We start from the raw sequence: 12,569 nt of genomic DNA on the forward strand, positions 1-12,569 counted from the left end.
CGTCTTTACGGTCAATATAACTGTTTGTTCTAACAAAACGCTAAGTACTCGACACGTAGGCGATAGTCTCAAAAGTTTATAATCGCGTACAACAGAGGAACTATATCAATAAATGATGAGAGTGTGTGCAGAGTGATTGTCATTCTCATCACGCGCTCGCGACCTACCCGCAGTACCCGCGCTCCGTAAAGGATCGCTGCTTGCTGAATATGCTAATAGCATAATGCTGTAAAAGGAACTTTTCTCACAATCTAGGCCAGCCGTGATTTTTTATGGACATCCACTATATTTTCTTTGTTGAGTGTTCTTTATTTTTTCGCGACATTTTGAATTATATATTCTAGTATCAAAACAATTGAAGAAATAAAAACTTAATTTTAAAACTCGCTCCACAAGCTACATTTTAAAAATGTCATTTCATGAGTGTTTTATCATAATTTAGTAATGTTATTGTGATTCGCTTATTATTACATAGCACAGTAAGCATTTCAAAGGCATGACTACCTATCATCAAACAAAACGTTTAGCTATTACTTCCTACGGCGTTACATAATAATATTTGCTACACAACGCCGGGACGTCTAGCACATTTGTACATCGTAATATTTGGCTTAGTCTCCAACTGATCCGAAAACCAAGCTCCGTGGTTTGTTTACTATGTTTTGTAGCATTAAATACACAATTTAGTTGAAGCAAATCTGTGGATAACATTTCATTTCATTATAAATAATTCATAAAAATAATGTAAAGCTGAAACTTTGTTTTTTTGAACGCGCTGATGTCAGGAACTACTGAATTGACAATATATTTTTGTTTCAAACTTAAATTGTATTAAATAGTCCATTTGTTGCGATAGGCTACATCACATTTCGCTATGACTAAAAGAGTGGAGCTAAAAACATAAGGCCGGAGAAAACGTGGGCGGCAGCTAGTTTAAAAAAAAATGCCGTTCAACTCAAACACAATATTAATTTCAAAAGTTACTTAAATAAAGTATAACATTAAAGTATATCAAATCTAAATATCGGTCCGTTGATAGTGCACAAAAATATAATTATTAAAATAGTTTTATTTAAACAAGACAACTACAACAAAAGTTATAAAAAGTTAACGAATCAAATCAAATTGATTCTCAAAGTTTTACTAAAATAATATTTGAATGTCAAACTTGGTAGAGAAAATATTTTTGAATATTATCTTGTAAAGTAAAATAACATACATAACAACATTTCGTTTTAGTTTAAAACTTAAAGGAAGCAGGTTTTGAAAGTACTAAGATTGTTTGCTGTGGTTTGAACATTCTTGCCATTGTCCTAGCTTCGTTTCTCGTCCACAGGAAATGACCAGTTCCGTCCTTCTCGGGACAAAATTATGTTCCATAATACCGGGTTTGACTAAAAGTTGGACGGAACTAGCGTGTATCGAAAAGTTACAGCCTGTGGAAAACAGAATTTTCGTTGGAAATAACTGTTTTGTTTGGTTTTAGAAAGATTTTCATATGTCTTAATAACGGTTACTCCAATAATGTTTTATATTTAGTTTTTTAACCTTGTGTAGACTTTTTAAAAAACAATCTGCAAACTAGTTGGCAAGAAAAATAAAAACTTCGATGAAATATTTAGAAACTTGTAACTTGAAAAATAAACGCTTAACGCGTTATTTTTATTAAAAATTGTTTGTAAAAAACAAATACAAAGTCACATTTAAGTTTCGAATTGTTTTGCTCAAAAATATATATTTCTTATAAATGTTAATTTCTCTATGGAATAAAATAAATCGTTTATGTATTGAATATCAAAAATACTTTTTAGTGATGATATTTTTATTTGTTTGACGTTTTTATGTATTTTTCAATTGATGTTATAAAACTTTTTTATTTCGACTTCAAAAGAAATATTGTATCGTTTATTTAAATGTTCGGCTCGGTACTTAGCGTGGGTGTCTAGACTAGTAATCATCAGAAAGAAAATACAAAACGAATTATTTATGACGCTTTATTTTATACTCATTCGGTATTATGAATAAGTTGTTATGGAAATAACGAAGTCAATAAGGGATCAAGTGTATTTAACTTGTCGACATTTGACAAAAAAATTTGGTACACTGTCTAACGAAACCATGTGATATAAATTTCGAAGGTGTTCGTGTTGTTTCATGTATATGTATAGGTACACTAATGGGATTTTAAATATTGTTTTATTGGTCGTGGCGAAATACTTGAAACGTTAACGTGCGGCCATATAGATTGTATAAAGTAGGTATTTCGCCGCAGCTTAAGTGTAAAATGAAGGCTTATAGATTTTATATGAAAATGTTTTTTGTAGGATGTAATTTACATAACTATCAACTTTGCTATGCTACTGGTAATAGGTACCTACTTACATGTAGACCAATAGTGTCATTAAATTCACTCTTACTTTATAATAAAAATAGAAACTTAAACAAACGAGTGCAGTAACATGTCAATCACGTAATGGAGTAACCTTGTTTCGCTTGAAGCCATTTTAAAATTCCACACACAATCTCCCTGTAAATATAACTGGAGGTAATAGAATGCTGCACATTTATTGTACTAACAATTCTCAGGAAACGAGACACACCAATGTAGATTTATATTATGAGACGAAATATGATGTACAACCAAAAGTTATGTAAATATTTGATAACCGTAGTTTTATCAAAGAAAATAATAAAATTACTACTGTTTCTGCACTTCAAGGTATTTTTCTAATCACTCTGTGTTTGTTGTTGATTTAATCCAATCAATTAAAGTGATATTTTCATGCAAAAAATTGCGATTGAAAATGTCATTGTATCTACATATTTTTGCTCGTCACAGTACGTACTTATGTCTAGAGAGTGTTAAGTAGAGAAGAGTTAATGAAGTTGACAGTAATTATTCAAGTTGAACTGTAATTTTAACAAGGAGGAACCTACTTGTCGTAGACTCTGTGAACTCTTGTGTGCTCTGAATAACGCAAAAGATGAACTTTGTTTGCGAGTGGTAGTTTCCGTAATCAATTCTAAAAATTCTTTCATTGGTTGAATGTTTAATTACGAGTATTTGTAATTAGCATAGAATGGTTCCCATTTTCTTTTTAAAATACTTATGACTATTTTGCTAAATAAAGTAACAGCAAATGTTTCTAAACAGCTGCCAAAATTCGATGTGATATTTATCCAGAAGTAGTTAAACGGGCCTTTCTGTTTTAATGAACAAGCTGTCTTGATAACGAAAATAAATTATTTATAACAATTTTTGCTGTAGGTTCAAATTTCAAACTTTCGATACTCGAATGTACTGACTGCTTAGAGCTCGGAATTCTGATATCTATCTTTATGATTGATTCTAGTTTTTTAAACTCAACATCTGAGCTCTCAAAGCTTCAAAACAACTAGAATCAAAATACAAACTATTTCTATTTCAGTTTGTTTTTGTACGTTTTGTTTGAGTTTCGTAGCCTTAAATTGAGTTCACAAGCAGAGTGTAACATCAAACGACGCAGGTTTAGTTCCGCTGCGCTGAAACACGACTCTTGTTCTTATTTGTACCTGCATTCCTAACAGGCTTTCATTTACACTTACTCTACCTTAAGCTTTACAAAATTATTTCTAATATTGCAGACTGTTTTTGTAATTAAAATGTAAAAGACTATTTACATAGTATTAGAGTTTATTGATATAGAGAATTTCATAAATGAGAGTATATTGAATTTATTTTCATTCGGGTATGCTTAATAATAAATAAATCTTTATTTTACGAAGATTAAATAAACAGAAAAGGCAATGACTTGCCGCGCAGTTGGAAACAAAAGAACGTAGAATATTTCTATCTCAAACGATACCCAAAGAATCAATTCTAGGAACTGTTAAAAGCAACTGCATACTTGTGGGAGACTGAAAAATGTGAAAGATTTTAATATTAAGATATCAAGTTTCCAGATTGCCGGTGACATCCGAGGACAAGTCTTTAAGAATTTAATAAGTGAGTTTTATACATTCTTATATAAACAGTTTCTCAGAAAAAACAACGCTTAAAAATAAAGACAATTAGCCTAACATGATTTCCAAATACCAGTAATGTAAAATGTTTATATACGTATTTAATTACTATGAATTCTTTAGAACATACATACATATCACACTTTTTTCCCATAGGAGAAGGCAGAGACAAAAGAAAGCCTCTTGGTAAATTACTTAAAAACTTTCTTTGCCTTTTTCACATCCACATATCTTGTTACACAGGGCCACCGGTTACAAGTATTTACTACGCACCTGCCCTTTTTCAAGAATTCTTTAAAATCCTTTTTAAAAACAAAACTACTACACTAATACTCTAAATTAAACTAGATACTGAGTAACAGTGCTATTTTTAGAAAGAAAGCAGAAACAACAAAGTTGTTAACTGCTATTTACACGCGCTGCCAATAATATCAGAGAGAGAGAGAGAAAAATCCTTTTCGTATTTCTCCATAATACCTTTAATAAAAGCTTGTGTTCGGACTCTGCTTCATATTGTACCTTAAGTTTTCATAGACATTGTATTGTAGGAAACTATACTTTTCCTTTGTCTTGCTGAAACGCAGACTTTACTAAAGTGTTTTATATTATTAATATTATAATAATGTTCTGCCCAGTTTGGGAATCACGATCGAGTCCAAGGTTAAATCATGTTCATTAATAGCTATAGTCAAACAAGTCCTATACCGCGATTTTCTACAGTCATTATCATCGGGATCCCTATGTTGATCATATTTTCGTACCTAAATAGGTAGCCGGTTGTCTATAGTCGATAGTGGCAGAGAATCGCGCATTTTTTTGTGTAAGAACCCGCAGTTCACACCTGTCTACATTATAAGTGTTAGTTTGATAAAAAAATACTTTACAAAAAATAAATGAGTATAAATACGATAAATTCTTTGTTGCCCTTTTTTGTTTAATTGAAGTAAGCGTTGTGTGACTCTAGTCCCTTTCTGTGTCAGATTTAACGGCCACTTCTAACGAGGACTTTTCAGATTCGATTTGTGTAAGGGTAAGAAAAGGTCTGTCGATACGCTACATTTATTTTACTTTTATAAATAGCTGACCAACTGTGAGTTCTTTTTATTTAAGTGTCGTTTTAAGTTGTACTTTTAGAGTACTGAACACATACTAAATAAAAATATAATACTGTAACACGATTCTCTACAGTCGCTACGCGTCGCTACTATTTAGCGATAGTTTAACATTTAAATGTACTGCCAAAATAGTTCATTGGGTGCCCGTTAGAGGCGCTTATCAGACTGTCATACTAATTTTGTCAGTGAAAGTGGGTTGTCAACAAGTAGATTTAGACATACGACATTAACATGGGAAAAATAAGTTTTCTTAATAAGGTTTGGACAGCTAATTAGCAAAAGAGGCATAAAATCGAGTAGAAACTAATTTTCCTTTTAAATAAAATTAGGTACCTAATTATATAATACAAAATTCTATACAACTTTAATTACGCTCCGACACAGAACTATAATACAAGGTACTTACCGCGTAACGAACTAAACTAGCACGTTCAAAAGCAAATAGTAATCATAGTGAAATTTTCTCATTACACCTAACTGTAATAACATATTTAAACACTAATGACGTTGTATTAGCGAGCATATACGCGGGTTTCTGTGAAAATGGCGCTTGTTAAAGTCCATACAGATTCACACAATGTAACATGCAAAGCAAGAACTTACTGAACGTACTGCAACATGCAATTAACAAAAATCAACACGGACACAACTATCGACTGTTCAAAACTGCGTACATATAGAGTACAATATCGAGAAATATTGTGAGGTAATCTGAATGACTGAAAACTTATACTTTAAAATCCTTCTAAAATTGACGTCAATGAAGACTGTCTCTCGCAGCGTACACGTCAAATGTACGGTTTGCACGCATAGAACATCCACGAATTGTATGAATTTACGCTACACTGCATGTTACATTACATTGCATGTTCAGTCAGTAGATTCTTACGTTGCACGTAACATTGCGGTGAATCGGTATGCACCCTTATAAATAGTCTACAAAGTATACTCGCAAGTATGTAGGTTGAAAGGAATTTTCGTTTTTAAGAATCTACTTAAGGCTTAAAAATAAAACATGTAAAGACCCTCTGAGATAAGGATTTTAATTAACCACTTTTGTATTTTAAAAGGCTGAGTATGTTCTTTTTAGGCTCTCGGTTGTTGAAAAAGTAATTTTTATCAGAAGTTTCTACAAAGAATATTAAAACTTAGCTTTTTTCACAAAGTAGAGACATAACTAATTAGTTTTTGTTTAACTTATGAGATCTTTTACATATTTATAAATAAACTTGTCAATGTTTTAACAAAGGAATGTAGTCAGCGCTACTGGGATTAGCTTTGTTTTGTTTGAAATCTTTCACTAGTTTTCCAGCTCTTGAATACATTAATTATGTTGATTAATACAGTATGCGGCTAAATTAATATTTCGCATATTATTCTCAGCGTGTTTTGATATTGCTCAGTGCTATAAATAAGCGAGAGTACCCAGCTTGACTTTACTGCATAGTCATTTTAAAGGAATGACATTATTTAAATTCTATGTAAAAAGCATTTTCAAGTCTCTATACTTTTATTGAGCTAAAAACCAATAATACTACGACCGAAGATGCCCCTTTTTTATAGTGAATTGGGTAATAAAAATTCAATGTTATTCAGCTATAACATTTGATGGGATCCAAGGGAAAGAAAATTAGAGTCAATGTAGATGGGATCAGGCACGAATTATAAATATTGACAATAGCCAAAAAGGTTATAACAAAGACTCCAGAAAGCTATTGTAAGCAAGATATTATGGAAAATGGTTATTTGGAAGTTTTCCTATATTTTTCAATTACTCCTAATGGTCGCTGGACTTATTCAAGATTGAAGATTAGCTGTGCCCTCAGACTCTTACGATTGTTTGCTTAACTTAACCGAAAACGGTTATTGGAAGGGGAACAACAAAAAACAAATTAATTTTAGTAGCCGTTTAAAACTTGAGGCGAGGGCGCCGAGTTTAATACTTTGAATTTTAAATATTGTTTAGAAGGAATTTGAGGCTAAGAGCGTTAAAACACATTTTAAATTAATAAAGAGTGAGTATCAAAAATGTAAGGCAAATAAGAAAATTCACGGTTGTCAATCTAGTTCTAAAGAAATAGGTTCGTTTGATCTATTCAAATCCATTACAGCATACAGAATAGAATCAATTCAGTAAATATATCTTCAAACCAAACTCAGTACCTGCCAAGTTTAAACAGCCTCTGCCAAGATTTTATGTGGTTTTGGTCAGACTTGGCAATGGGACGCATCCCAAATATTTGTGTAGGTTTAGACTGATGGTTCGGAAGCTCCATTGTATAATAAACTTTATTTCTTTAACTTTAAAGTGTAATTTTGTGTGTTTTTGTGATTGTAGGTTCGGTTATTACCCAGTGACGTTTGGTATTTGCTGCCAACTGTCGTTTTGTTTGAACATGGACTGCGGTATGAGCTGATCCTCTGAATATTTATTCGCTTCGCGGCATTTTAATTTCATGATATATGCTCGCTTTCAGGATCATGTTGACACAGCTATTTTATAGAATGCATACGAGATTTTATGAATTGTAATTTATTTTATAGTTTTATTGGACAGTATATCTGGCGAATAATCTACGGTCCTGGTTGTTAGTAATTTACCTGTATTTTCTTCGCCTAGTCTTATCCATTGACCTACTGGAGAAAGGTTTCGCTAAGATTTTATATAGAGAAGATATTAAATATTACAGTAAAATACAAGAACACTTTGCCTATCTATCGATTTTGTGTATCTACCTATTTATCTAACAATATTTGTTAGATCAATTTTCATTTTTTAAACTAAATCTTGTATGGCTGTTCATATTTCTCCAAACAAACAAGTACTAGCACATAACATACGCGAGTAAAAATAATAGCAACTATTTAACAAACCTTATATACTCTTTTACGACACTAACCTTTTTAGGGTCCAACAAGATATCAAATAGTCCGTAAATAAGGTTTCAATTACTTATGTCTATACGGAACACCTGTCGCAACCTGACCTCTGACAAAACATAAGTGACTTGGTCCTTTCTGATCCGATCATTTTGAGGGTTCATTTCGAGAGACCTTACGAATAAAATGTATCATTGTTATAAGACAACGTTGAACTTAGCTTTAATATCGTGTCCCGTGAAATTTTATAAATATACAAATAACAAAAGGCAAAAGGTAGGTCTAATTAGATTTGATATTCTTCTTTCTTTCTTTTTAAAAAGACAACTCCCGCGTTAAGTATTGATCTTGTGTCTTGGGGATTTTTACAAAAATACAAACAACGGACACAAAGTACAACCAGACTCGAAGCAATTATTTGTTCATCGCACAACTAATTATAATCGCACAAATAATTGTTTCGTGAGGAAATCGAACCCATGACCTCCCAACGCAGTAGTAGCGGCGTGGAGGAGGCAGTCATTATATTGCTTGACTTACCTGTATTCACGATTATATTCAATGTAAGTATAGAATAGAAATAACCCTTAGGACCTCGCATCTATAAGTGATGACTGATTGGTGTGATATAATAGAATACGGAAATTAACGCGAACACGCATTTTCCCTTAAAATGCCTAACGTTTCGGCGCAGGTTGCACTCGCCGTGGTCGCAGGCTGACTGGAGCAGCGATGACATTAGGCATTTTAAGGTTAGGCATTTTAAGGTAAAATGCGTGTTCGCGTTAATTCTCGCATTCTATTATACATTAAACAAGCAACGCGAGAGTTTAAAAGTTATGATTGGTGTGACTAAGGTAGTTATTTTCCCATCGAATAACTAAAGTTCTCGAAAAAAAGGTCAGCTAGGAAAATACCTGGACGCCTCAACCCTTATTTTATTGTGTAAATATTTCACACACTGACAGCGGGTTAGTAATAAATTGTTTGTGAAAACAAACGAGTGCCGTTATTCTCTAAACATTAATTGAGAACGGGAAGTTACGAGACTGAAGAAGCTTTAAGCCTTTTACAAGACGGACTAAATTGAGATACAAATAATTTAAAGACTATTTAAAATGCTACGTGATAATTATTTTAAAAATAAAGCACTTATTTATAATATAGGGTCGAAATTATATGTGTATTTTGTAGGTAAATGAAAATTCCTTCAAGGGCTTTGTAAATTAGCAGTATTTTTTACTATTTAAATCGAATAAAATCACGCTACAAATGGCCAAAAATTATAAATAAAAAGTCCAATTAACGGGCATACCTACCCATAAAAAAGGAAACAGTCTTGCAAAGTAGGAAAAAACCTATAAAATCCGGCACGAGTAAGTATGACCGCCTTGCCCGTGAGATGGAGGGAATGGAAACAAATGACACACGTTGAGTAAGATGGCTTATAGTGCTTCTGATGGATGATTCGCCATTTTAAAATACTCCATCTTTGTCGGCTTTACGACACACTGTTTTATCTGAGCTGAGCACGAATTTTAAGAATTTTATAGTAGAAAACTGCTAAGCTAACTGTGGACTTGTTTGAGCAAAAGCTGTGTTAGTCATAAGGGGCGGAGACAATGACACGATTGAATAACAAAATCTTAGTTTTTTTAAAACACATATTTGGCTGTCCCACGGTTGGCCAAATATGTGTTTTACAAATAACAAAATAAGTGAGAGTAACCCCTCACTTGAGAAATCAGAAATATTTAATAGCCTCATAAACGCGAGAGCTTTAGATTCGGATTTCAAGTTTTGTAAGACCTACGAATACGAACATAAAATTAGGCAATAACTCCTTCCAATAAAAAAGTATACAGTCACATTGCCTCTGAATTACATTGAATTTTATGATGTAATGTCTCGTTTACTCAAACAATATGACACAACAATCAATATATATGATAAACTTTAACATGTCTTGAGTAGAAAATACAGCCATCTAGTATCTACAGCTGTTACTTACTAAAGATAGGCATTATCATTTTATAGTTATTTCGCTTTCTATAGTGCAATCATGGATAGTAATCTTCACCGAGATCAGTTATTGCTAGATCATTTTGACGTGATAATCTTACTTTATTTTGGAAATACACAGAATTATCTATACTAATATTATCTATACTAATATTATAAAGCTGAAGAGTTTGTTTGTTTGTTTGTTTGTTTGAACGCGCTAATCACGGGAACTAATGGTCCGATTTAAAAAAATCTTTCAGTGTTATATAGCCCATTTATTGAGGAAGGCTATAGGCTATATATCATCACGCTGCAACCAATAGGAAGTACCCGGATTACGAGTGAAAAATGATACAAAAACGGGGAAAATTATGATTCTCGTATGTGACGCAAGCGAAGTTGCGCAGGTCGGCTAGTTAATCATAATCTAGATAATTCGTGCATGTCAAAACTCTTTACTAGGTTCTCGCCTCGTCGAACTAAAATAATGTTGACAGAATATTAGGTGTTTCCATATATTTAAGCACGTTACAAGTATCTACTGAGAACGTCAATTAATTACCCTCGCACGCTCCTTTATTAATAAACACCAGTTAAGTACATTTTGTAATTAGAATTAGCGTTAATTAGCCTTATTTATTTACAAGCTTGTTTAATATTAAGCTACGAAAATGGGGAGAAGTAAATACACAGTTCTGAATTACGACGAATAAATATTTAGGTTTATTAGATAAGTTTTAGGCTTTAGTCAGTTTTAAATCACGTCTATGTATTTTAGTTTTGATATACATAACACTTGATTTATGTGAGGAGTTAGATCGGTATAATATTGTTTGTTATGTCTACTAAGGCCTTCATTATTTCCAGGTCTCATTTACATACTCTGTCTGGATAGTTTGACGCAACCAAAGGTAGGAAGTGTCACTACCTATGTCATTTAAAATTCATCTGTTAACCTCTACCGTTAGTTACCGTTACTTTATGAATGCATGGTTTAAAAAGATTATCCATGTAATGCCGGTTTTAATTAAAGTTATTCATCACTTTCTTTATGATTCCAAAAGCTTATCAATGTAATCACGGTCTAAATTAAACATACTCATCACTTACAATTAACGTTATCTCCACATACAACCTTATTAAACAAAAGTATAAATTTAAAATTTAACCCATTACTGTCCCACTGCTGGGCAAGGGTCTCCTCCCGTAATGAGGGAGGGGTTAGGCCTTGAGTCCACCACGCTGGCCAAGTGCGGGTTGGGGACTTTGCACGCCCTCAATAAATGTTTTAAACAAATTATTAGGCATGCAAGGTTTCCTCACGATGTTTTCCTTCACCGTTGGAGCATGTGATAATTATTTCTAATACACACATAACTTCGAAAAGTCATTGGTGTGTTGCCTCGGGTATACAAAATAAAATACTCTTCAGTTTGCTCAACCAGAAGTTTGAAAAATAAACTACTTCCCGATTCACTGACATGAATATCCCACAAATAGGAGAAAATCCTGTTCGAAATAGTACATAAATCAGCGTGGCTCTGCACACGCAATAAGCAGTCAATCAGTAGGTATGAGTCATACATATATCGATGGCAGACTCGTGTCACGGAACGATTGCCTTTGATACAGTGCTCTTGCATTAATCTCTTTGACGCGTCCAAATAAAACGCGACACACTTTTGCCGACTGTGTTTATTGACACCACTACTAACTTTTAATTCATAAGCTTAGATATGTTTTGAAAATCTGAAATATATTTTTGTATTTCAATACGTTACCTCTAGAATAAGCAATTAACGTAATGTAAGATTTTTCACGTAAACGCTTTAATAAAACTGAATTACAAGCATCAACAATTTCTTTATCACATTATAATTTCCGCTTATTTGGTCTATAGATCTTATATTTCAGACTGCTAAAGCAGACCATCAACATCTCGAAATTCTTTACTAACATTACTTTATAGCTATTTAACGATACACAATAACACTACAATCGTATTTGGATTTGTCTTGTCCCTTAAAAGTAAATAACACAATCTAAGCCAGTAGACCTTTGTTAAGACCCGGCTTTGTACGTGGTAACATCTACATTTACGAGTATGTAGTGTATTAGGACAAACCTAGCGATCACCAATTTGCCTCAGACTTGCGACGATCTGTAGCAGTTGATGTTTGCTCCACAGCCAATATTCACGTCTTAATGGGTTCTCAGGGGTCCTCACGAGAATCGATATGTAGTAGGGGATCTAAACAAGGCTCGGAGGCAAAGTCTATAGCTTTGAACGTGTTCGGTACGTGTTGAACAGACAACACCTGCTTTATATTGCTCGCATGACTTTGAACAAATGAAATCTAAAATCGAGATGATGAATGTTGAAACTATCGGTGTTTTGATATTGTGTTTTTTTTGCGTCAAACCAAGATTTTTTTTTGTATTATAATCTAATAGTGCTCAGTTTCTGTTGTTCCCTCAAAGAAAGACAAAGTGCTTTTGGGTAGTCGTTATTCACCAAATGAAACTTTGTGTTTTTATAATAATTAAGTTTCATAACATTATAATGCA

The sequence above is a fragment of the Anticarsia gemmatalis genome, chromosome 19, assembly GCF_050436995.1.
Source record: "Anticarsia gemmatalis isolate Benzon Research Colony breed Stoneville strain chromosome 19, ilAntGemm2 primary, whole genome shotgun sequence".
NCBI lineage: Eukaryota > Metazoa > Arthropoda > Insecta > Lepidoptera > Erebidae > Anticarsia > Anticarsia gemmatalis.